The sequence below is a fragment of the Patagioenas fasciata genome, chromosome 12 (genome assembly GCF_037038585.1).
Source record: "Patagioenas fasciata isolate bPatFas1 chromosome 12, bPatFas1.hap1, whole genome shotgun sequence".
NCBI lineage: Eukaryota > Metazoa > Chordata > Aves > Columbiformes > Columbidae > Patagioenas > Patagioenas fasciata.
The window spans coordinates 17,334,401-17,358,166 of NC_092531.1; the positions used below are offsets into that span (position 1 = coordinate 17,334,401).

Consider the following 23,766-nt stretch of genomic DNA (forward strand, 5'->3'; position numbering starts at 1 on the left):
AAGATAAACTTAGACTTTAACTCTGTTGAAGAAATCAGTAATTATGTCAAAATTCACAAATATTAATCTGTTTCAGTGTGTTAGGATACTGTTCATGTATCAACAAAACATCCTGCCTTGTCAGAATTCTGTCGAAAGGTTAATTTCTTAAAATACTTGGATTTCCTATAACAGAATACTGTGAAGATGCAGTGTATTGAATAAACAGAAACAATCTCACCTCCAGGAACATGGTTATTTCTGTTTCAGTGGCACCCAGCCAGTACCCTCTCATGAGGAAGAATCGATTTACAAGTTATTGAATAAACCCTTGTGCTCTGCGGTGGAGAGGTGGCCACCCATGAAAACAACTGACATGAAAAGACTGCAAGGTATGACAGTGCGTACTTAATAAAAGCGTACCTTTGCTGCAAACGAGCACGTGGAAACACTATTGGCTTTAGGGGCGAGCAAAGGCTTTGAAATGAAGTTAGGTAAAAATTCACTGGGTAATTGGAAGGAGAAAGGACTCCAGATCGTATTTTCTCCAATGTTTCATGAGTCCAACACTGGCCCTGATTCTGCTGTACCTAGTTTTAATGTAGATGCTGTAAAAAACACCGAGGTGACAGAGTTGTGTAGATGTGTGTGCGGTGACACAGGCTGCAATGACACCTGCTCAGGTGGAGCTTTGTTGCTACTGATGCTCTTGAGGTGGAAGCTTGGCTTGATTTGCCTACATAAGGTGCAGTCATACCTTCCCACTGCGATTTAGATTTACCCTCAGGGATTGTGTTAGGTTTGATTGCCCATTTAATTAAGTAGCCTGGCAGTGCAATTGCATTAGAAATAGCTTTCAGTGCTAGATTTCCTTCTCAGTGGAAATGGAGGTAGTGGGCACCTGTATTAGGAACGCTCTTCAATACCATCTGCCATGAAATGTGCATCTAAAACCACTTGAAATTTAGAAGTCTAGTGCAAGGATTACAGTAGTTCCACTCTTCATGAATTCATTTAGGAACGCAGGCTGAACATACATTACAGAAAAAAAAGAGGTTTCTCATCAGGAAGATGGTTTGGAGGCCGAGAAAGCTCTTTCTATACTCATCTCTTGTTGGGGCTTCACATGGAAAGTCTCCTAGTGAAATGTTAGTTTGCCTTTGTGCACAATGCTGGCAAAAAAGAGAGGGTGTTTGTAGCATCACGCTGTGTAGCATGTGAGAAGGGCACGTTTTTCAGCTGCTGAATGTTAGGAAAACAGGTAACTACAATATTTTGCTAAGCAGGTCTTGAAGCAGATGAGATACCACTCTTCCAGAAAACTGGAATTTTGTGCCCTTAGGTAGAAGGAAAAAAAAGGAAACATTTTTACAAACAATGACTGTTTTTTAAATGTGTTCTCAAAACAGTTTGTGCCTGTTTTGTCTTTCTGTTGAGCCAGGATGGCTGATTTGTTTGCAGTTCAGAGGGGAAAAAAATCAAGTTAACCCAGATCTAAAACATGCTGAGATTTTTTGGTGGGTAGCAGAGGTAAAATACTAAAACATTAGGGACACCTATAGGTCTGAGGATTTTTTTTTTTTAAGAAAAAAAATGGAAAGGTTTTATAATGAACTATCCTGTTTTAGTTAGGAAAAATAAAAATATTCATTGTAAAATGTTGCTGTGTATAGTTAGGCTGTGGGTTTTTTTTAAACATTTCTCAATCTATAAGCAATTCAGTTCTCATAAATTCAGTTCTCATCTATAAGCAAGCAGTTGTCATAAACTAAAACCCAAAAAAGCTTTTTATATATATGGTGCCCATACCTAGTCTCTTCATAAAACTGTGTGGTGACAAAGACCATACAACCTCCACAGGTATTTCTTGTTGCCATGAAGTGGTTTCTCAGCGCTTCAAAATCTCTTTCTGCTTACCTGCACACAACGCTAACTCCTCATTCTAGCGGGGAACGTCTGGTTGCTCTACTCTAAAAAACCCTTTCATTTTTGGGAAATTGTTATCAAATCTCCTGCTTCTCTTCTGTTTTCTAGGTGAGCGGTCATCTTAATAAACACGAAGAAACAGGGTGTGAGCAGAGAGTGGCTGTGAGTGGATTTTCAACACTACTGTGGGACAGGCAGCTCCTGTCCAGCAGGAGCAGTCTGGGCATGTGGCTGATCCACAGGCAGAACGCGGCTTTTCCATTTCCCGACTCGGGGTGTCAAACCACACAACCTTGTGCTGTGCCATGTGCCCTTACTGGTAAGCTGGGGGTTTCTGCTCGATGTAGATGTGTTGTGAGTGTCTTGGCAGAGATCGTACAGGTCCTGTGTGTCTGCAAGTACAAGCGTAACCTCTGGTGGCAACTGCAGGACATTCCTTGCTCTTCTTGACTTCAGTGAGAGCTACAAAGTGTTTGTGTGTGAGAATTTTTTAAGTCTCTAATGTTTATAAAATACCCAAACCAGTTCCCATGAAATTTGATGATGACCAAGTCAAATATAAAGAGATTGTCTCATTATTTTTCATTTTGTTATGTACTATTTCTCTTTATCAATTTCTTTTTCATTTTTCCTGTGTCCCTAACACTTCTTTATCATAGGCTCTTACATGGGCTCAGCCATAAAATCATCTCTTTGTGAAAGAAACATCCTTCTATTTATCGTGTCTATTTTTTATGATGACTTTTACTTTGAATTTATTTAACAATAGTCTACTTCTTTCCTTTCACTACATTTTAACTGCTCCTTCCTGTGTCATTTGGAACTGGCCAAAGTTGGCAGATATCAAATTTCTTTTTCGTCTTTGAAATGTGCAGATTCTTTCTCCTTCAGTGATAATGGGCATTGTGTTTCCTTAGAAATATTTTTGGGGGCCTATTATTTCTCAGCCATTTCAGTTGGCAAACTGAAGGCTTGGAAACAAATTAGCTTGGATGGCAGCCCAAGCTGTCAAAATGAGCCTTCCATTCATTACTGAATCATCCACCTCCTGCATTTAGATCTTCAGCCACACTTTTCCAGTGAGCTTCTCAGTTGAGTTCTTGGAATTTTTTCTTCTGTCACTTTTGAACTCACTACTCCAGTTGACTTCACTTACGACCACACAACAAAGCTACCTCCCCATTATCTGGAAGTAATGAACTAGTAACGCCAGTTTGGAGGGCACAGCTGGTCATCATTTTTGGTAGAAGACATTAAAATCATATTTTTCTCACATATTATTTCTCTATGAATTACCTGAGGCTGCTGCCTTGATCACTTTGTCAGGCAAGAATTTCCATGGTAGGAAAACTGATTCCTACATGGGTATCATTAAAATCATATTATTAGTCTTACTATGAAATGTTCTGGGGATGAGGTAGGAAGGTCTTGTATCCCTTACATATTCTTGTCCCTTAAGTATTCTCCCTCACTTCTTTCTTTTCTTTTTTCCCCTTGTATTTTTTCTGCCTTTCTTTTCTTTTCTTTTCTTTTCTTTTTTTTTTTTTTTTACTTTTTTCCCCCTTTCTTTGTCAACAAACATTTGCTCAGAGGAACAAATCTCTCAGAAATGTCACACAGCATCTTTTTCTCTCTTGATATCAGTGTGGACTTTAATTGTTAAGGGAAATTTCAGCATGAAATATGTTTGTTTCAGACATAATTTTTTTCCCCACCATTTTATAACTTTTTTGTTTTTCTATTTTTTTAAATGCATCTAATTTTTGTTTTTAATTTTTAAAAAATCTGATTGTTTGTAAAAAGTAGTTAAAACAAGTTATCAAGTTTGAGGATTCCAGCACTACCTGGAAATAAGCTGAGCTGCACTGGGGAGTTTGTAGAGGAGAGTAGTACATCAGGCTGAGATGGCGACTTCGTGTTACTGTTTAGGGTATCGCTAGAGTGTCTTTCTGAGGAAAAAATCTGCAGGAAATAAAAGAAACCTTCCAATTTCTACTGAAAATTTCTCATAAAACCTATGAAATTACCATTGATTCTACAGTGCAATTCTATATGATGCAAATGTAAGAGAAGGAATAGAAAAGAAGCAAATTTCTTGGCCAACCCCCATGTTCTCAGCGTGTACAGTGTTAATATTAGAGACTATGGAGAAATTTCCAGTGGCGATGCAGTTGTGGGAGTGAAGTGTACAGAAAGGAATAAGTGTCAAACCTTGTAAAGTTTTTGAAGCTAAAGTTAGAAAAAAATGCATCTATATGATGAAGTGCACTTTAGTCCTTCATTACTGTGTTTGGGGCTGGTCCAGAAGAGGTCTTAGATTTCTTCATGGGAAAGGCCACAGCTTTCCTTCTCCTTTTTCTCCAGAAACATGCGTGTCCCTCCAGTCTGAATATAGAACAGCGTGAATTAGGCCTTGGACAGCAAAAGCCTTGGCCAAGAGTCACAAAGACTTCACATACCTGCGGACTTGGAGAGAGCTGAGGAGGATTACGAGGCTGTGTCTAAGGAAGGTACCTGTTCCCTTGGCTTCCGCTGTCTTGTTTTGCTCTGGGGCACCTTGTGCTGCTTTGGAGCTGTACTCTTGATTCAGGCACTTGCTGCCATTGCAGTAAGCCCAGGTTGGGACAACAACCCCAGCAATTCTGCTTTTGCTGTGGCTGTCAACAGGAAAGTGAAGGATAAGCTGGAAAACTGCTTTTAAGTTTTAGATCCGCAGTTCAGTTGTAAATAGCTGCTGCTGTACACGAAAGATCAACATAATAATGGCGTGGATGAACTGAACAATACACAAAGTTTAATAAACCTTGATTTTTCACATAGCAGAACTCTTGATACATAGTAAAAGCAGATCATGGAGAGGTAGCCTTTTTATTATATCTAGCGTGTGCATTTTCACCAGCAGCACAGGAGGAGGTAATTCTATCATGGGTAGGGGTGACACCCTTGAACCAAGAGTTGGAACCATGAGACTGTTCAAGAGCATCCACAGGCCTCCTGCTGTCAACGGTAGGAGAGTTATTTGCAGATGCAGCCTGAAACAGATACGACATCAAGGCAGCAAGAGCTTGAGGTTCCTCCAGTTCTGCAAACAGATGGAGACCAGTGTATTAACAATTTGATAGGGAGAAGAAAAGCAAAGCAGGGCACACGTGGGTTTTCTGTGGTGTGTTGTGTAAACTGGGGTCATTTTCTAAAACATTTTCTACTATACCCACATAAAGATGGAAACTCACACAACCGTGAGTTAACAAGGAAAATTTGATTGCCGTCGCACTTACTGTGATGAAACTTTATCTGTTTTTCCTTTAACCAACTTTGGAATTCTGACACAATTATTATTCTGTTACAAAATAAAAATTTAACTGGAAAATTTTATAGGTTTGTTCTTCTAAGCAAGGTAAGTCTATTTCCCTTTTTGGTATGCAAGGATGTTGCCTCCCAAATTAAATACGCATTTAGCATAAATACACTGTGGTGATTATTGCAATTCAGGGACTAATGATTTCCTTTTCTCTGGCTTTCCTGCTATGCAGTTGGTTGTATTTCCACACTTATGGTGGTGAATTAACTCCCTGTGGGTAATATAGCTTCGCTTGCGGCAGATGTCAAGATTCTTAGTCAGAATTTAAGTAGCCTCAATTACATTTACCTTAATTCACTTTGGAAGTGAAGTAAGTTAAATTGAATTAGGCCTACTTTAATTCTGAGTAAGTATGTCCACACAGATAGTCCATGCATTTTAGCGAATCAGTTCTAAAAATTAATTCAGATTCTCTTTGCAAGTGTACCGAATGTATGGATAGAGAGTCTGTGGATATGATAGAAAAAGAGAAGGTGCAGAGGAAGGCAACAGGAATGGGTAGTTATAAAATGGCTTTCCTAGAAGAGAATAAATTAAATAGGGCAGCTCAGCTTGGAAGAGAGGCAGGTAATGCAGGTGTGTGTAAAGTCATAAACGGCATGGGAAGAAGGAATTGGTAATGACTGTCCCCTGTTACAGCACGAGACTGAAGGGGCAATGAAAGGAATTTTCAGGCAGCTACTTTAGACCAGAACAAATAGAAATGCTTTTTCAGACAGTGCATAATTCAGTTGTGGAACTTACTGCTGACAGATATGGATTCAAGAAGCAATTAGACAAATTCATGGAAAATAGGTCCAGCAGGGGCTGTTAAACACGCTGATGCAGATGCAACCTCTGGCTCAGGAAATCCCCGAATGGCAGGCTGCCAGGAGCTGGAAGGTGGAAGAAGCATCACTCTGGGCCTGACATGCTTTTCTGTTCTTCCTCTGAGTAACCACTTTGGGTTGCTACACCATGTGGGTTTCAGGCCTCATGGAAGATTGTCCCTCTTAGGCTTTTATTTATCCATTCTTGGGCATTGCTTATGTAATATTCCATGTGTTATGTAATTTAATTCCCTTTCATTACAGGGCTGTGCTATATTTTAGGGATCTGATGCTTGACAATAGTTGAATTATACAGTATGAAGCGTAAAGTGTCAGCCTGCTCTCACGACAGTACAGTAACATGTAAACCACCAGAATGAACCCTGTGGCAGAACACACAAGTTCCCCATCCCCATCCCTGTCCAAACGGATGAATGGGAAAGACTATCATTTCAGCACTTCTAGAAAGTTGAACAATCAACATAACTGAACATAACTGATTTGGATCAAGAAAGGTAATATTGCAGAACTAAAGAAGCAGAGTGAGGATGAAGCCATCCTGGAGAATGAGTGGGATAAATAAACACAATTTCAGGGTGTTGCACTTTTTTTTTTTTTAAACTTAGAAAACCCTTCTTTTTATGGGCTCTTTCAAGTTTTGTTTCTTTTGCTTATTGTTTATCCTTTCATTGAACAAACAAAAAAGGCAAACCCTTTTCTCATCGCAGCCTCCTGAAGGGAAAAACCACAAGTGCTCAGTTGACTTTGCAAAATGAAAACATTCAATGCCCAGGGTCTGCTCTAAGTGTGGCAGAATAAGAAAAAACTATATCCAGAATAAATAAAAGTGAGATACCTGCCACATGCATGAATCTGTTCCTCAGGGAGGCAGAATCCACCACTCCACAGCTGTGCCTGTGTGCACTGGCCTGTGCTGTCAGCATTTGAATTTCTGTCATCTAAAAGCTGTTGCTCTTTCCTCTGAGTTCTGTGGCTGTGTCTACACAGCAAAAGGAAGAATGAAAAGCTTTTCTGTAAATATGTAAGTGCCTAAATCGATCAATAAATATTGGTTTAAATGAGTGTTAGGTGCCACATGAGTGCTCATCAGTGAACTGGGGAGAAAAAAAGATTTGAGAGCTGCAGGTCTGTTCCCCCAGGAGGTCACCAAGTGTACTTATTTTCCTGTACTTTTAGCTTCTATAGTGGAAATAAGCATGTAAATTCCTTTGAAGAACTAAGCTTTTATTAATTTAGTAGGAAGAGATGCTAGTACTTCTATGAGGCTGCTGCTAGAACCTCATTAATAACTTAGAATTTTTCAGCTAATCTTCCTGTTTTTCAGGTTTTAAAACAGTAGTAGTGGAGGTTAGGGACTTTCCAGAGATCCCACAGCTGTTTGCTGGCAGGACTGCAGAAAGAACCCAGACCTGTCAGTTCTGAGGTCTGAGCACCACATACTGTTTCTTTTCAGGCTAGCTGTTGATTTGAAATATAATATTTACCAATATTGTAAACGTGACATCTTACAGGACAGTGAGCTATGTAAAAATAATCTGCAATGTGTTCTGCCCAGTTCTAATGAATTCACCTGCTTTATTGCTTACAGAAGTGTTTTCTATCCTTACATGAACCCTGTCAGATTCCAAAGGGAGATACTGAGAAAAGAGGAGAAGGATCGAACGATCAGGTAGAGGCTCTTTTGCAGTGTAGGAAGAAACAGAAGCAGAAACATTCAGTGCATGTACAGGAATGAAGATGCCTGTTAGATTAATTGTTAAGACCAAAAATACATTGTCTTTCCTGCCTTGGAAGCAAGTGCTTGGGGAAGGAGACAGAGGAAAAAAAGCTCAGTTGTCACAGGCACCGTGACAAGGCTACTGGTGAAAGATTCACCAGTTCTGGGGGTCTGTTCTCCACAGTTCAGCTGGTTTGCATGCTGCAATAATAGTTATTGTTTATTAGGAGCCTATCCATCCACTGATGCCTCAGCTGCCTCTTGGGATTGGAATATAAAACAGGTTGGGCTGCAGCACTCAGTAAAAAGATTTTTAATCTGTTTCTTTCAGAGGAACTACATGACACTAAAGTCATTCTGAGGTTAAGTGGGAAGGAGTTCCTGGGAACTGAGATTGTAGGAGGAGTATATGTACAAACAGTGTCTTCCTCCAAATACAACCAGTTTGAGGGTTATGCCTGTGCTTATTAAGGCAGAATAGTACAAAAAGACTTTGAAGATGAGAAGCACGTCTTGGTGCCTACCCATTAAATGCCTGAGATGCGAGAACCAACTTTTTAAACTCTACTTTTATGATCATCAAGTCTGTGACAGGTCAGTGTTTAGTCTATTATCTTATCAGCTAGTGGCTACATATTCTTCGGAGAGAGATGAGCTGTCCATTATATCTATTTTGTACTTTTATGATGAAAGATAATTTGTGTAAAAGCATCCAGAGTGTAGGCATTTTGGGATGCTTTTAACATATCAAAAGAATCTGATCTGTATCTGTCTTATTCCTCTAGCCAAATTATTCACCAGGAATACTGATTTTTTTATTTCCTTTCCATTCCCTTTCTACACAGTCTGTGTTAAACAGTTTTTTATTTTTTATGTAAGGGGAGCAGAACAGAGAGTGGAGGGTGAGACAGAGAACAAAGAGATAGAAATAAGGGCTTATTGGATCATATTTTAAAATTTTTGTTCTAATTATTTCTTGTATCTAAATAAAACATTTTTCTTCCCTCTATAAATTTTCCCCTAATGTTCCCTCATATTTGCTAGATTGGGAAAATTTAAAGCAGCAAAACAAACAATCTGGAATAGACTACAGCTTCCTTATAAACCTCTAAGTTGTTATTAGGCTTATTTTGAGTGAATGAATCTTGGTATGTGTCTTCAGTTATCCAATAGAGAGGAGGCTGCTCTAGCTGCCAGATGGAAAGCTTGGAAGCAGTACTTACTCGAGTGGACTAGGTCTTGGGGTTGCAAATCTCCTTCTTCTGCAGATGTTTTTGGTGAAGCCAAAGCAGTTTGGAATGATGTTCAGTCTTCTGAATCATTGGGGATGTTGGACATACGCCGCAATAAATTCTCTGACCAGAGAATTTAAAAGACGTTACTTTAAGGACATTAATTAATTTAAAAGACATTATTTGACCAGGAAGCTGTCTTCCACCCTTCCTTCTTTTCTGCACGTGCAGCAGTTGTACACTGTTGCCATGGAGTTGTAGCAGGCTGTTCTACTCCCTTTTGCAAACCTTTCAAACTTTCAACCTCTTTCAATTTGCCAAGCTTCCCCTCCCTCTTTTTCTTTTGGACAAGAACTCTTGATTTCAAGCCTTTTGACAGCTCTTAAAAAGTTCAATTTCATAGAACTATTTTGAAGGGAGCCATGGACGCCCAGGACTCCGAAGACCAGAGATTAAAACCACCAGATAAAAGATCTAGAAAGGTTCATAGCGTATTAGTCTGGTAATTATTATCTTAATGGTTATTGCATTCACTCTCCGATGTTCTACAAAGCATACATAATATGTATAACATGTTGTCTTGAAAGAAACAAGTGACTTACTCTCATCAACCATAGGAATGACTGATACATGGCTTTATGTAGCAAGAGAATTCATAGCTGTGAGCTTCAAGTGTTTGTGTTCACGGTCTTTTCTTTGTGTTTTAAGAAAATACTGTGTGCTCCTATAGCACCTTTCACTTCCAAGGGCTTGCTCCTGATCTATCAAGGTGAGGAGTAACTAGACTTAAGTCAGAGATTTATGGCAGTATAAATCCATGGCAAGATCAGTCGCCAGCTCAAATAGCTGAGTTTCCGCAACAAACATTAACTGCGGTCTGCAGCAGCTGGTCAGGCAAAAGAAGTTGTTTCAGTGGAAAAAAGACAATAGTGAACCTCCTCTGCTCCAGGTTCCTTTGCCTTCTCCTTTGCCTCTGATTTGGGTTGACAGTCACGGTGTCCTTCCTCAGTCTTATCTTCCCACTACGTCTCTTCTCTTGATTTCTGATTTCCCCCGCTCCTATTTCTGCGTTTCTTGACATTTGCCTTTGCAACTCAGCTTGCCTGGTCCCTCTTCTCCTTTCACACCTCCCAAAGACACAGAGTTGTGCTGCTCAGGCTGCTCCTAGACAGCGTTCACCCTTGCTCAACCCCAATGTGCATGCAGGTCCATTACATAGTTCTTCCTAAGCTCCTCCTAACTCCCTATAGCTATTCTGTTGTTCAGTCTCTTAGTCATTGGCCTTCTGAATTTGTGTGAGGTTTTGGACTGGCTTCTCCGATTATTACCTTCTTTCACAAAGCCATCCATCCATCCATCAGCACAATTAAACCAGCCCTCCTTCCCGTTTCAGTCAGAAGGAAAGGTGTCCCTATCATTCAAGAAGTGCTTGCTTTATATGCAAAGTACATGTCTGCATTTTGCCTTCAGTAAACAGTGCTGCATTTTTAATGAACTCGTCCCTAAGTAACAGATTGTGCCGCCAAATGCTTTAAATTTCTGTCTTTTCAGATTCTAAAGTAAGTTTTTGCTGACTTTTTGTTGATAATGGCTGAAGGCAATGGTTTTCAAAATATGCATGGCCGGCACTAGCTGAAGATTGCTTTTTGTTTTCCTCATGCTGAGTGTGCTGGCTTTTTTCTCTCATTTATCCCAGGGAAGCTTGTTTAAATGTCCCTTGCATACTGTAATGGAATCCACTGTAGGAACTCAAGCTTGTAGCATCTTTCTCTGGGCCTCTGGAACTTCCTGAGGGTGATAATCTGTGTTTACTGATGAACCTCACAGTCTGAAGCCTTCTGTGAGAGGCTATGCAAGGAGTAAAACAGGAAATATGTTGATATGCTCCATTTTAATTTGAGAGGTAAATGAGGGCACTGTTGGTCATGGCAGTAGGTGTCAGCTTCAGGCTGAAATGCTCAGCGCGTTGGCTCAGCAGTTTAAACAACAGCATATGTGGAGCCTTCACCTATTGCTTCTTCTGAACTGAGAAACTGGTATGAAAAGAAACATGAATCTTATTCTTTTAGTTTCCGAAATAGATTTGGCAGTGTAACATCTCAAGGGTGCAATGGCCCTTTTTGAATTAGACTCAGAATCAGTGGATTGATTCTATTCAAATTTTAGGTTGTGTGGCCAAGTTTCCAGCTGATACTACTCAACACACTTTAATAAAGCCAATTATATTTCACAGATGTCAACAAAGCCGTACTGGCTTATGCTTTTTAAGAATCTAGCCCCACACCCCTTACAAATATTTCATTCTAAGTGCTGTAATATAGAAAGACACCTTAAGTTTTGGGTTCAAAACAGGAATCTAGGATGCTTCTGGGTGAAATATGAGAGGAAGGAGTTTTCAGTGCACAGCTGTTATTACATGGTGTTGCATAAAGCCCTAAAATTAGTACACAAAAGATGTGAGGCCTGAGAAAAACAGCTTGTCATCTAAAGCCAGTGTGAGCACATGAGGCTGGGATGTAACTGAAGGGAGTAGAAAAGTGTAGCATTAATTTTACTTTTCATGGTGGTAGTGGTTATTTTAATGTTTCAAAGTGAGGAAAAACTAAACTTACTCATAGACATATGATGTATGGATCTGACCTGGTAGAGTATTGTTTTCTGACATGTACAAGAAACTCTGGTTTGCAATTGGAAGTAATGAACAAATTTCCTCCTGGGAGAGCTGAGGAGGGCCAGGATGAAAGTGAAAAGAGGGAAAAGTGGAGAGAAAAAAAAGCTAAAAGAAGTTGTGCAAGGTGCTGAATGTGAAAACAATAATCTTTGATGTGATGAGCATTGGCTGGGAAGCAGAAGGATCTGAGGAGGGCTGGGAAGCAGAAGGATCTGAGGAGGGCAGAGAAGGCAGGTGACTCTGGATAAATGGACTGGAGGGAATGAGGGCAGAAGCCTGGAGGGGAGAAAGCTTCAGTGAGATGAGGCGTGAGATGACTAAGCCTTGGCTGAAAGGCTTCAGCATTATAAATTGAGCAGGCAGATTTAATGGCAGCTTCGACATCTGGGAGAAGAGGGAGGAAGAGCTAAAAATGCCCCTAAGAATATGAGTCCCTGAGAAGGACGTCGCCACTGGCAATGTGGAAAAGAAGGGGAAAACACATTAACTCCCCGCAAAGGCTCACAGTTCAGAGGCTGAAATTCTGAGTGCATGCAAGTAGGTGGGGGGAACAAGCACCGAGTGCCCCATTAAGCCCCTCTGGATCTCAGGCGGTGTGTGGGTGATGCAGTTTTGCCTTCGGTGAAGAAGGGGTCACACTCCTGTCAACTCGGTGTGCCAGCTGTCGGGCTTGCCCGCCAGATGGGAACTAGGTATTTTAAGGCTAAAGTGAACTAGGTGTCCCAGAGAAAAAGGTGATGTCAGGGGAATAATGTAGCTCTCCGTGATAGCAATTCACTTTGTGGCACACCTGAAGCATTGTATCTCATCCATTGCCCTTGTCTGAGGCTCTGCCCTGGAGCTCTTTCCAGCCTGGCTACCTCAGGCCTGGTCTGTGTAGGCGCCACAACTGCGGTGTCCACGGGGAAGCTGTGCCAAGGCACAGGCCTTCCTCTGTTGTGTGTGATACTGCACCACCTTGAGTCCCTTCTTTCCTTCTCTTCACCCCTCCCCGTTAAATCTGGTCCTAGTTTTAAAGCTTTAAATCTCTGGTACTTTGAGAGAGATCCTCATCCCCGCACTCGTTGCGGTGTGGGCCCTGGGATGGCACCCAGGGGAAGGACATTCCTCAGGGAGGCCCTGGGTGCATTTGTGTTCCCGTCCACCACCACCCAGAGTTTCTGTCTTCTTGCTACACTACAAACTATATTTTTTAAAGGTATTTATGTCTCTTTTGGGGGCTCAGGCAACGCATAGTATAAGTTAACAGCTGTGAGGGGAAGCCTAAGGTTGACCTTAAGACCTTAATCTTTGTGTGCCTTTTTGGTATGGATTTCCCAGCACCAGGAAATGTTCAAGACTGGACATTAGGAAACATTTCTTCACAGGAAGGCTTGTTGGGCATTGGAACAGGCTACCCAGAGCAGTGGTGGAGTCATCATCCCTGGAGGGATTTAAAAGATGTATAGATGAGGTTCTTAGGGACATGGTTTAGTGCTAAATTTAGGTTGTGGTTGGACTTGATCTTAAGGGTCTCTTCCAGCCAAAATGATTCTATGACTTTAATGAAGCTGAGGATCCCTTTTCTCTGCTCCTCCAGATCTGGTGTGTTGTCTCTGGTTCACATGGGCCAGAGGCTGCTACTCTCCTTCTTCCAAAATACCTCACAGCATCTGCATCTGGTCCTGCCCAACCTGATCCACCTCTGTAGGGCATGAATTTCTAAGATCAGAAGTTTGATGCTCACAGTTTGTCAGTGCTTTCAAAAGTCTTGGGCAGATGGCTTTATAAATGCAAGGAAATAAAATTATAAATGTCAATATGGTGAAAATGTGACTGCTCAGGGAAATTAAAAGGATGGCATTTCACAGGGAGTCTCTCGCAGTCCTTTTTTTCTTTTCTAAGAATGCCCCATTTTTTCAACAAGCCACTTTCAAATATACAGTCATTGAAAGATCCTGGGTTAAATTTATCCTTTCCACAACTCCACGGACTTCAATAGAATTACACCAACACTTGTCCCATCTTTTGTAGCTGATTAATTTATGTTCATTTTACTTCTTTGGTGCCAGTGAAATAATTTAATAGGCCCGTATTGTTTCCTGCAGTTACCCCCCCTCTGTGTGGAGAGGCATCCAGCTCTTCTGTGGTTTGGCATTGTTGTTCCTTCTCTTTTTGATTTCCTTCATGTAGCAGAAAGAGATTACACTGGGGGAGCTAACTGTGTACTTGGCTCTCCAGGGAATTCAATACACGCCTGCAATTAACCTGCATTTAACTGGCCATTGGATGTTGCTATTCCTCTACAATAAACACAGATGGTAGGCAGTTTTGACTGAGTATTTGTATACTGCAGGTTGGCACAGCTCAAGTCAAAATAAATATAATTTCCAGACGGTACAGATCCTTACATCTCCTTTTTGCTTTTTTGACAGAAGAGGGGAAAGTCTGAATAGTATCCAAAAAAGCTTCTTGCCTGGCCCTCAAAATAAATATTTCACCTAAAAGCTGCAGTTGATTTCAAATCTCAGCCCCATCAGTCTGTCAGGGAGACAGTAAAAGGGCAAGAAAATTTTAATTGGAATTTCACAGGGAAAATAATTCAGTGGGAGGGAAAGTACATTTTGAATTGCATTTAATATCACAAACTCCCATCTTGTTAGTGCTTGGAATGTTGCACAGTGTTACTCCTCTCATGGATGGCTTGAGTTTTGTAGATTAAAATAAGATTTTGGAGGTTTGTGGGCGAAAATACTTCTTTATGCGTTTCTCAGTCTAGAAAGCGAAGAGAATATGTTCCAACTGGAATAGCATTTTCTATACTTGTTTGGGGAGGGAATGCTGTGAGTTGGAATGAGCACCACATTAGCTATTAATTATTTTCCTCATTCACCAAAACAAGAGGCTTCCTCCCTTGCCAAAAATGGTCTGTCTGCGGGAAAACCTGAGCTCTGGGAAGATTTCAAAAAATGAAGTAAATAAATAAATAAATAAATAAAGCGTGGTTGTTAAGTTTAAAGAAATTGAGCTAAGCATATAAAAAATCTGCCACCAGGGTCAAACTGGATGCCATGTGTATTTTTTTTTTCATTAAAGGAGTGCAGATTTGGAGCCCGAGCTATTATTTCCGGTGACTTGAGGCCCTCCGGGGGCAGCAGTGAAATGGAAAAGAGCACGGCAGCCTGCTCTTGGAACTGATGCTCACTGAATCTGAAAGGTCATGTCATGTTTTCTGGCAATTGACTCAATGGGTTTGGATTCTACAACATAAGGTCGGGCCGTTTTCACTCAGCACATGTTTACTGGGGAATGTGCCTTCCAGTTGTTTTCACATTGACCTTATTACCCTGCCACACTGATGAGCCTGGCACAAAAACTACTTTTTGTATTGCTGTGTGCACCACGCTCCCTCTCCTGCCCTCCCAACGTCGTCACTCTGGGCTGCAGATGGAGGATTTGCTGTGTGTATCTCCCCCGCTCCAAACCCGCTGCTTTCTGTGCCCCCCTTACAACACAGATGCGCGGAACTCTGTGACTGCATGCATTGGAAAGACATGAGGGTGCAACGGGACCGACGGATGTTTGTTCCCAGGTTTTGCCATAGGAAAGCTGGGGAGGAGAGGAGGCACAGGCTCTGGACACTAAACTCGAGCAGGAGGGTTTGCAGCGCTGGGTGGAAAATCCTTTCCCTGTGCTCCTGCACTAGATGTGGCCCTGACGTGGATAGATGCTGGGAGGGCAGGGATCACACCCTGGGGCTGGGATGGGCTCCACGTTGGGCAATGTTGAAAGAGATGGAGGCAGCAGTTCCCTCTTCTCACAGTAAATCTGCTCCTTCAGTGCAAAATATACTGGCCAAGCTTTACAGGCATAAATAAAACACTGCTGCTATTTCTGCAAGCGCATTGGCAGCTCTCTCCTTGCAGCCACAGAAGTTCTTGTGCTGAGAGCACAATATGCGTCTCTGCCACCTTTTCAAGCTTAAAAAAGCGTTTTGGGCTTCTGTCAGTATTAGGAGTTATAAATTAAAGGCGAGGAGTTTATTATTATTGGAATGCTCCCATGTTTTAAACAATTTGAGATGAAAAGGAGCTAGGACATTTGCAAAAAATCATTGATAGAGACAAGGAAATAAACCCACAAGTGCTCTGTTCTACAAATACATTACCTAACCTTGTCCTGCCACCTGTTTGTCAACCTTGGCTACCCCAGCAAGAAAAAAATGTTGCACTGCTTCGTCATTGTTTGAATATTGCACTTTCAATAAGGTCAGAGCAGACTTGCAGCAAATCCACTAGTCAGAGGGCGAGCTGCACCGTGATGTTACACGGGAGTGTCAGGACCTCGGGAGATGAGAGTTTTGATTCTGCCTTGGACTTTGCTCTCTGAGCTCGGCACTGGCAGATTATTTTTGGAGACAACTTCACAGTCTGCTGAACAGGAGCACTGTGCAAGACCCGGGGATCAGTTCTCACCTCAGTACCGACAAGTTCTGAAGCGGCTCAGGTGCAGAAGCTGCAGACAGGACTCCGGGCATGTTTCTGTCAATAAAATGAGAGCCTGTCTTGGAGACTTCAAGGAGTGCCTGTTACATTCACCAGAATGAGGGCATTGTCAGTGGTGTTTGCCACTGACCAGTTTGATTTAAAAAGAAAAAAATCCCATAGTAGTCAGTTATTGTGTGCCACCAGGATAGCTTTCATCTGTGAGTTGCACTTTTGGAGGAAACTTGCTGGAGAACTGTGAAGGAGACTTTCTTGATGCTGTGGGGAACATGCCATGATTGGATTCCTAACACGGGTAACTTGTGCTTATGCTGGTGGTGTGAATATCTTCCCTGGGTATAAAGCACCATGTAGAAACACCCAGCGTAGCTCTGGAACAGGAATTGCTATTAATACAGCCTGTTGCTGTGTCCAAGACCCAAAGACAGGCTAAAGGGGTGATGTTGCTGACAGGGGAGGGTTAATACATTAATACAGTTCTTCTCCTTCAAGGAGCTGCAGATCGTGCTGTGTAGACACATGGGCTCCGTTACCACTGAACCAGTGGGCAGTATAGAGAAGTCTGTTGGGGCAGATTGTTCACAAAGTCTTGCCCAGAACATGGCTGCTCATGCAGTTTTTAGAACCTTAATTTTTGCAAGATACGCCTGTTTCTTCACGTTCATCTTGGGTAAACCACTGCCTGACCAAAACCCCAAAATGAAGCTTTCTTGAACAACACTGGCTTTTGTATTCACAAACTAATCACTATGTGCTGAAAAGTATGGACTGTGAAAGCATAGCAGCTCTAGGAAATAGTTCTAAAAGTGTATTTCTTAAAGCTTAGAGATGAATATTCTTCTCACCTAGAGGACCAGGGCAAGGCTTGAGAAACACATGTCCATTTTAACATGAAATAGAGAGTCGGTGATACGTTTGCTTTGTGTGAAATACCCTCATTTTACAACCATATTGATTAGACTGTTTGCTTGGATTCTTATAGATTGAATCTGTTTTCCCAATAATTTTGTAGTGCTGCATACATATTCATTTTGACTGGCAGCCATTTTAATGGGTCAGACTGCTGATTTCACAAGAGACTGAAGGGTAAAACTCCTTAGAAGAGTATTCAAAACTCAGTTTGTCTTGGAAGGAAAAATCCAGTTTAAATTATGTGATACCCTTTCTTAAGATTGCCAATGCCCTATGGCTGGCTGTTCTGTTCTCACTTTAGGTGACGGCTATGGATTAAGAGCCTGAGGCTTTGGCTAACATCTATAGGTAAGGCAATGCATCCCCCGGGTCTAATTCAAGGAAAGTTGTGCAGGTGTCATAATTAGCAGTTTCCTGTTAAAGCTCCACAAATAAGCTGTAATACTCAAGGCACTAGTCTCCAAAACCCCTTGCAGATTTGTTTTCAGACCAAATAATATTCGTCTGTAACCTTTTTTTTTTTTCTGTTTTAATTGCCCAGCCTGCACATTTAACTACTCTGGACCCGCTGGCTTAGATTTTGCCGAAAATCAGATGTGAACAGGATTAATGGTTCCAGTTGCTCACGCTACCTGGCCGCCACATCGGGTGCAACTTGCCCTTAAATGAGACCGAGGTGCACAATAGGTGAGTCAGAACTGAATGGATAATTTCAGTTCCCTATGTTATCCCTCCTTGCCATTCAAGACCAATAAACATGTCATAAAGAGAGGCAAAAAATGTGAAAAGTTAGGAAGCAAAACACAGCCCTTAATTGTCTGTACATGTGCTGCAGCCGCCTTCAAGTGAAAGTTGAAGTACCAGATTTTTTAGCACTTGGACAAAGAATTCCTCCCCCTCCCAAACACACGGGCACATGGACTTCCAGCCGAATAATGGACCAAATAATGTCGACAGCGTGCGTGTGTGTGGGTACATCAGCAGCAAGGGAAGAAGAAAGCGAGGGAGGGTGTGTAATTGTGGTGTGAGTTTGTGTCAGGCAGATCCAGGAAAGTTTTTCAGACCACATGATCAGCAGGGCATCTGAGGACTTTAATGTTTTTCACAGTACAATAAAACTACCAGTGCCAGCTGGAGTCTCCAGCCAACCCGTGTGCCTTAGAGCTTATATGTTTCACATCACTGAAGGCTACATAATACTTTCAGCTGGCATTGCATTCCATTTGATATGTCTGGGGATGGAGATAGTTAGTGAAATAATCACGTCGTCTGATGTGTTAGCTCAAACAATGGCTCCTTCCCTCTCTCTCCAAACACAGTTTGGGAGGTCTTAGTTAGGGAAGAGGGGCACAAAAGCTTTTCATCTCTATTTTCTCGGTCTGTTTCTTTCTTTGTTTAGCCTCTAAGCGTTGACAGGTTGTGATGATGTTACTTCTCAGCGTGAATTTTTGTGAGACGAAAAGAAGGATCTGGTCAGGTTTTTCAAACAGATCAGAGATAAGTCAGAGAGAAGTGAAAGCTTCAAGGCTTGTTTATTCTGAAGAGGAGAATTTAGCCTTGGTACTGGATAGTGTAGGTTGGGGGCGGGTTGAAGAGGAAGCCATTTAAAATAAACTCAGCGTGTGCTATCTCTTCAAGACAAACTAAAAAACCCAGAAGTTATATACATGCAAAGCACATGAGAACAGAATAATTTTACTATTTAAATGTAAATAAAATATACTTTGGCCAGCCAGGAAAAATCCTTGCTCTTCAAAAGTCCCTTTAAAGCATAAAAGCTGCACCTGGGGTACTGAGGTGCTTATGGGAACATCTACCTGGGGTCGTGACTCTGTGCCAGGCTTGGCAGCGCTCATGCCATTGTTTGGTTGATCACAAGCGAAGCAGAAGTGGAGAGAGAGCTGCTGCAGGGATGTATGGCTAATCATCACAAATAGTTCTGTAGCATTTTCTTTACTAGAGCCATTGTTGAAGTTTAAGATGTGGGTTTTTTTGTGATTCAAATATGCCAAATGGAAATTTTGGAGCCAGTTAGATATATGGGTATGTGGCTTTCCGTGTATGGATCTAGACGTCATGGATAACATGGGAAAGGGAAAAATAACACAGAGAAAATTTTGGTCAGTTCATTTTGGAAAGGAAGTCTGTACTATCAACCAGATTTTAGCAATATGTCCAAATTAGGGCTTGTTTAGAAGCGTGATCTTGCACAGCAAAGATTTCTAGATCTGACAGGGACTTTTGAATTAGCTTTGCTAGCACATGGAGCATCGATGATACAGCTGGTAGAGAAACGCAAAGCTCAAAGAGGGTCATAGAAGCAAGGTTCAGGAAGACCTGGGTACCACAAAAAGGCCCAGATGTTTGCATCTGTGTACTTTCATGGATGACAGGGCAGCACCTGACAGTCCGACACAGGGGTTTTCAGTAAATGCGAAGAACAGCCATCACACAAATGATTTCTTAACAGAGGAAAAAAAAAAAATCTTGGGTGTTTTGGGGAACCTACCCCACCAGAACCCTAAAAACAAGAGCAAATTTGAGCTTCTTTGGTGAGCTCTAGGAAAAGAGGAATACTGTTGGGATGTAATGAATCCCACTCCAAGTTTCCAGGTGCAAAATTATTTTGCTTCCCAGTTATTGCAGAGTTTACTGTTCTTGTCTGCATAGGTTCATAAATGCCTGATACCTTTCACTCCAGGTGATTTCTACCAGCATTCTCTACCATTAAAAAAATGTATATGGTCCTTAATCTTGTAACCTTATGTGTCACATACAGCAAAAAACCTGGGCAGATGGACAGGAACAGATTCCAGCTCAGCTGGGCACCTGCAGGGCAAATGTAGCACCTTGTGTTCATTTCCTCTTTACACACTTTAGGAAGCAGCAGGATGAATGCTTGGGTAGTGGGGAAGTTTATCTTATGGATGTAAAAGAATGAGGATAAAGGACAAGTTAGGACTTAAATACCTCGTCCTATTCTTGTGATGTGTGTTACAGATGAGTAGGCAAGAGATTGTGTTCCCTTTTGTTGCTCGACTATTAAAATTGCAGAGTATTGTCTGGTTTAACTCCAGGATCAGAAACCACAAGGAGGGTAGGCTGTTAGGGTGGTGGATGTGGTGATGCAGGAAGAAGACATGAAATGGAATGGTCCCTTCACGCTTCTGCTTACCTGGAGATGGAAAGGGATTTCACCCTCCTACCTGGTTCCTTTGCTTCTGAAGTGCTGAACTGCTTTATCTTCTGCATTAGCAGGATTGCCCAGCTTTGTCTTTTCATCTAAAGTTTGCATACGAGGATCTTCTAGGAACCTTGGCAACCATACAGATGACGTAAAAGAAGCTATCTGACTTGCTGTGTTCTTGAACTTGCTGTCTATTTATTTCTTTCGTGTCTTCAGCCTTAAGTTTTGCTAAAACATAAGTTGTAAGTGTACACTTTTCCCTGACACAGAGAATTTTCTCGCAAACTTTTGGCAAGGTGATAAAACCTGTTTTCCTTTGTCCTCGCTTTGTTGTACAGTGCTGTCTGGGTGCGTGTAACTGATGATAATCCATTGCAAACTCTAAACCTGTGTTATACAAACAGTTCTACACCTTCCCCTCTCTTTTCTGTGCAGGAAGTCACTCTTATAAACAAACACAAACCGCTACTATAATATTGTGAAACACTGAGACTATTTACACTGCCTGTAAGTGATGAGGTTACAAGGCCAGTTCCTCTTTGCTTCCTACATAATCAGTGGAGAAAGCTGAACTCTGTCTTAATGTTAGCTTTTGAGTTGCTCTTCGGAGAACCCATCTCTTTCCCCTGCTTATGTGATGAATGCGATCTCGTGGTGAGACACGGACATTCCGGCTAAATTTAACCCATGTTCTTGCTCCTGTTGCTTTCAGTTGTAGCTATCCCCTCCACATCTGTCTGAAGAGACTGAAACATTCCTCTAATTATGAAGAGGATCCTGTGAAGAGAATTCAGGGTTTCAATGAAGAAAGCGCCTCAGGCTTTGTTTGAAGTTGTTCAGCTCTCACAGCGGCACAGCACAGCGGTATTATTCTTACTGCTTGCATTGGAGGGACATTGTGTCAAAGAATGAAGCCACCTTTGCACATGCAATCACAAGCTCCATTGAGTTGCAATGTATGACATGATATTTAAGAAAACGATTAAGAGTTATGCGTGAAAGACAGGATCCTTCTTATTTCCTGGAGGCCCTTCTCATCTTGACCTTTTTCCAGGAAGAAAGCAACCTGTGAAAACATCAGCTTCTGTCAGCAATTGCAACTCAGAGAGTGCAGCACTTGCTCCGTATGCTGGAAGACTTGTGAAAATCCAGAGAGCTTTGTGTGCTTGTGCTTAAAAAGCAGCTGTACTTATACCACCACTCTGATGGCAATATAACTATTTAATATTCTCCAACTCCTTGATGTGGGCACTGTGAATGTGAGAGGTGAAAGCTGAGTGGAAAAGTTGAAGTCTTGTAACTTCCTCACCAGCGGTTTTCGGCAGGAGTGCTCACCATCAAAGATCTTCTCATTCAAGGTGAATATTAAAGTGATCAATTCCCTCATTCATCTTACACCTGATACTGAAGGACAGAAGTGGGAGATGGGTTGACAGGGTGGGGCTAAATCACAGAGGTGTGAACGGAGGACCTGAGGTTACCTCGGTTCACCCTCGATCTCTGTCTGGAATTAGGAATATCTTCTCCTTCAGACTTCAGCAGCTTGTCACATTAGGGTATATTATATCAAGTTATGTCACTCTGGAACACTATCAGATGCCCTTTGCATGTTTGCACTGACTGATTTAAAGGGGGTCAATCAATGAAATCAATGGCAATGAATATGGGGCAGAAATAAAGAAATGCTTTCTCATGCAGCACAAGAACTTGCTGTCGTGGGAAGTTACAGAAGAAAATGCTGTGGATGAATATCAAGACCTGAACCGTTTAATGAGATTGCTGATCTTTGGAGAAAGTTATGCATACAGGAATATATCTATCTCTTCTGTTCTGCTGTTGCTTCTTGGTCCTGCCTCCTTTCTTAACACATTTTTTGCATTGTGTAGCTCAACACGTGTTAGGAATAATTCGCCTTCATGCCCCTTATAGCATGAAATGAGGGGAATATGATGTGCTGGTCCAAAACCTACTGGTGTTTTTTTAGTGAAAGAACATTTTTTCCTCCTCTGTGATCTATACTAAATACCCACTCTCTGTCCTTGAATTACTGAGAAATTCTGTGCAGCAAAAGGTACCTTTTGATAATCAGTGCACAATGTTCCTATTGCAGCTACTAGAAGTGAACAATAAGCCATTTTCCCTGAGCCCCATAGTGAAAATGGCCTTGTGATTTCTACATACTTGAAAATATATGCTGTGTTGAGGAACTGTTGACAACTTTGAGTTATTCAATACCACTCTGCATCTAGTTCAGCTTTTCCAAAGTTCACAAAGCCATTGTGATAGACTAGAAGTTATCCTGCCATGACCTAAACGCTATTTTGCTCCAGGCTTGTATGCTCCTTGTTGTTAATCTTATCATAGAAAGCCTTGAATAACCTGACTTGAGCCTCTCAGCGATGAACAGTACTGGGTTATGCACCATTTTGATCATGAAGTCTTGTACGTGACAACACCCTGAGAGTATCTGCTTTGAATGTGTGTATGCAGAATTACAAGACCCATAGTTTCTGCCCTCTGGGTCTACAGGAACAGATCTTAAGTTTAGCAGGTATTTCTGTCTATTTTTATATTAACTGAATTATCTTCTACCTAGTAAACATGGGCTTTTATTAGAAATGGGCAATAATTTATGAGACTTCAAAATTCCTTCTCCCTACTATTTGTGTGTTGCTACATAAACATGTTACCCCTGTGCACTTCTGTCTTGTGGCATTTCTGCAGGACTTGTTTCTATGAGCTCTTCATTTCAGACAAGAATTAACCATCTCCGAGGTCATTTTTGTTTCGCTTAAGCCTCCTTCTCATGCTTGAGTACTAGTAATCTACTCAAAATTGCTGAAATCCATTTTGAAGTCTTTAATTATATCAGTATGTGACCCGTTCATACATTACAAGCATCGAGGCTGCTGTAAGACTGAAAAGTGAGAAGAAGAGGGATCTTTATCTGATCCCTTTCCTTGATAACTGCAGGCTCTGGCATTTTGGGCAGTCAGGAGACAGAGATACCACTTAAAAGTGATGGTGTATTTCTGTCCAGCCGCTCGATGCCACTCGTGATTTTGTAGACCCCTAAAATAATTTATACATCATCTCTTTATGAAGTCGAAGTTCTAAAGAGTCTGTATCAGCCTTCCTCATCCAAACGTTTCCCACACTGTCTTCCTGGATTTCTGCAATTCTAATAGACCCCTTTCTAGCAGAATTGTCCTCACTGGGGAAAAGTGGGATTAGAATCTGGATCTTCTGGTTGTGCGTTTTAATTCTAGGCATGTATTATACGTAAACTCAATTTGTTTTCTGAAGTCTAGTTTCAACCGTCTGCAACCATTTATCTTGGTTCCATCACTTTGCATGCAAAACTTTGTAAAAATGCAAAAGCCTACAACTGGCACAATGTTTTGTTTTGCTTTTTATTTTTGCTGTCAGTGCATCTCCAGAATGTGGACTCAATGCCCTGGGTTTTT

General features: G+C 41.5%; 1 long non-coding RNA gene across 2 annotated transcripts in view; it reads left to right on the top strand.

Moving 5' to 3' along the window:
- Window positions 1-2,035: 2,035 nt before the first annotated feature.
- The window catches only part of LOC139828947 (uncharacterized), a 134,910-nt gene continuing 113,179 nt past the window's right edge, over window positions 2,036-23,766 (top strand). Inside the window, exons 1-4 of one of the 2 annotated variants that reach the window (XR_011741059.1) lie at window positions 2,036-2,224; window positions 4,270-4,415; window positions 14,792-17,460; window positions 17,654-17,799. This is a non-coding gene — a long non-coding RNA (uncharacterized lncRNA). Of the gene's footprint in view, window positions 2,225-4,269; window positions 4,416-14,791; window positions 17,800-23,766 lie in introns of both variants that reach the window. The other variant, XR_011741058.1, reaches the window with a different exon arrangement.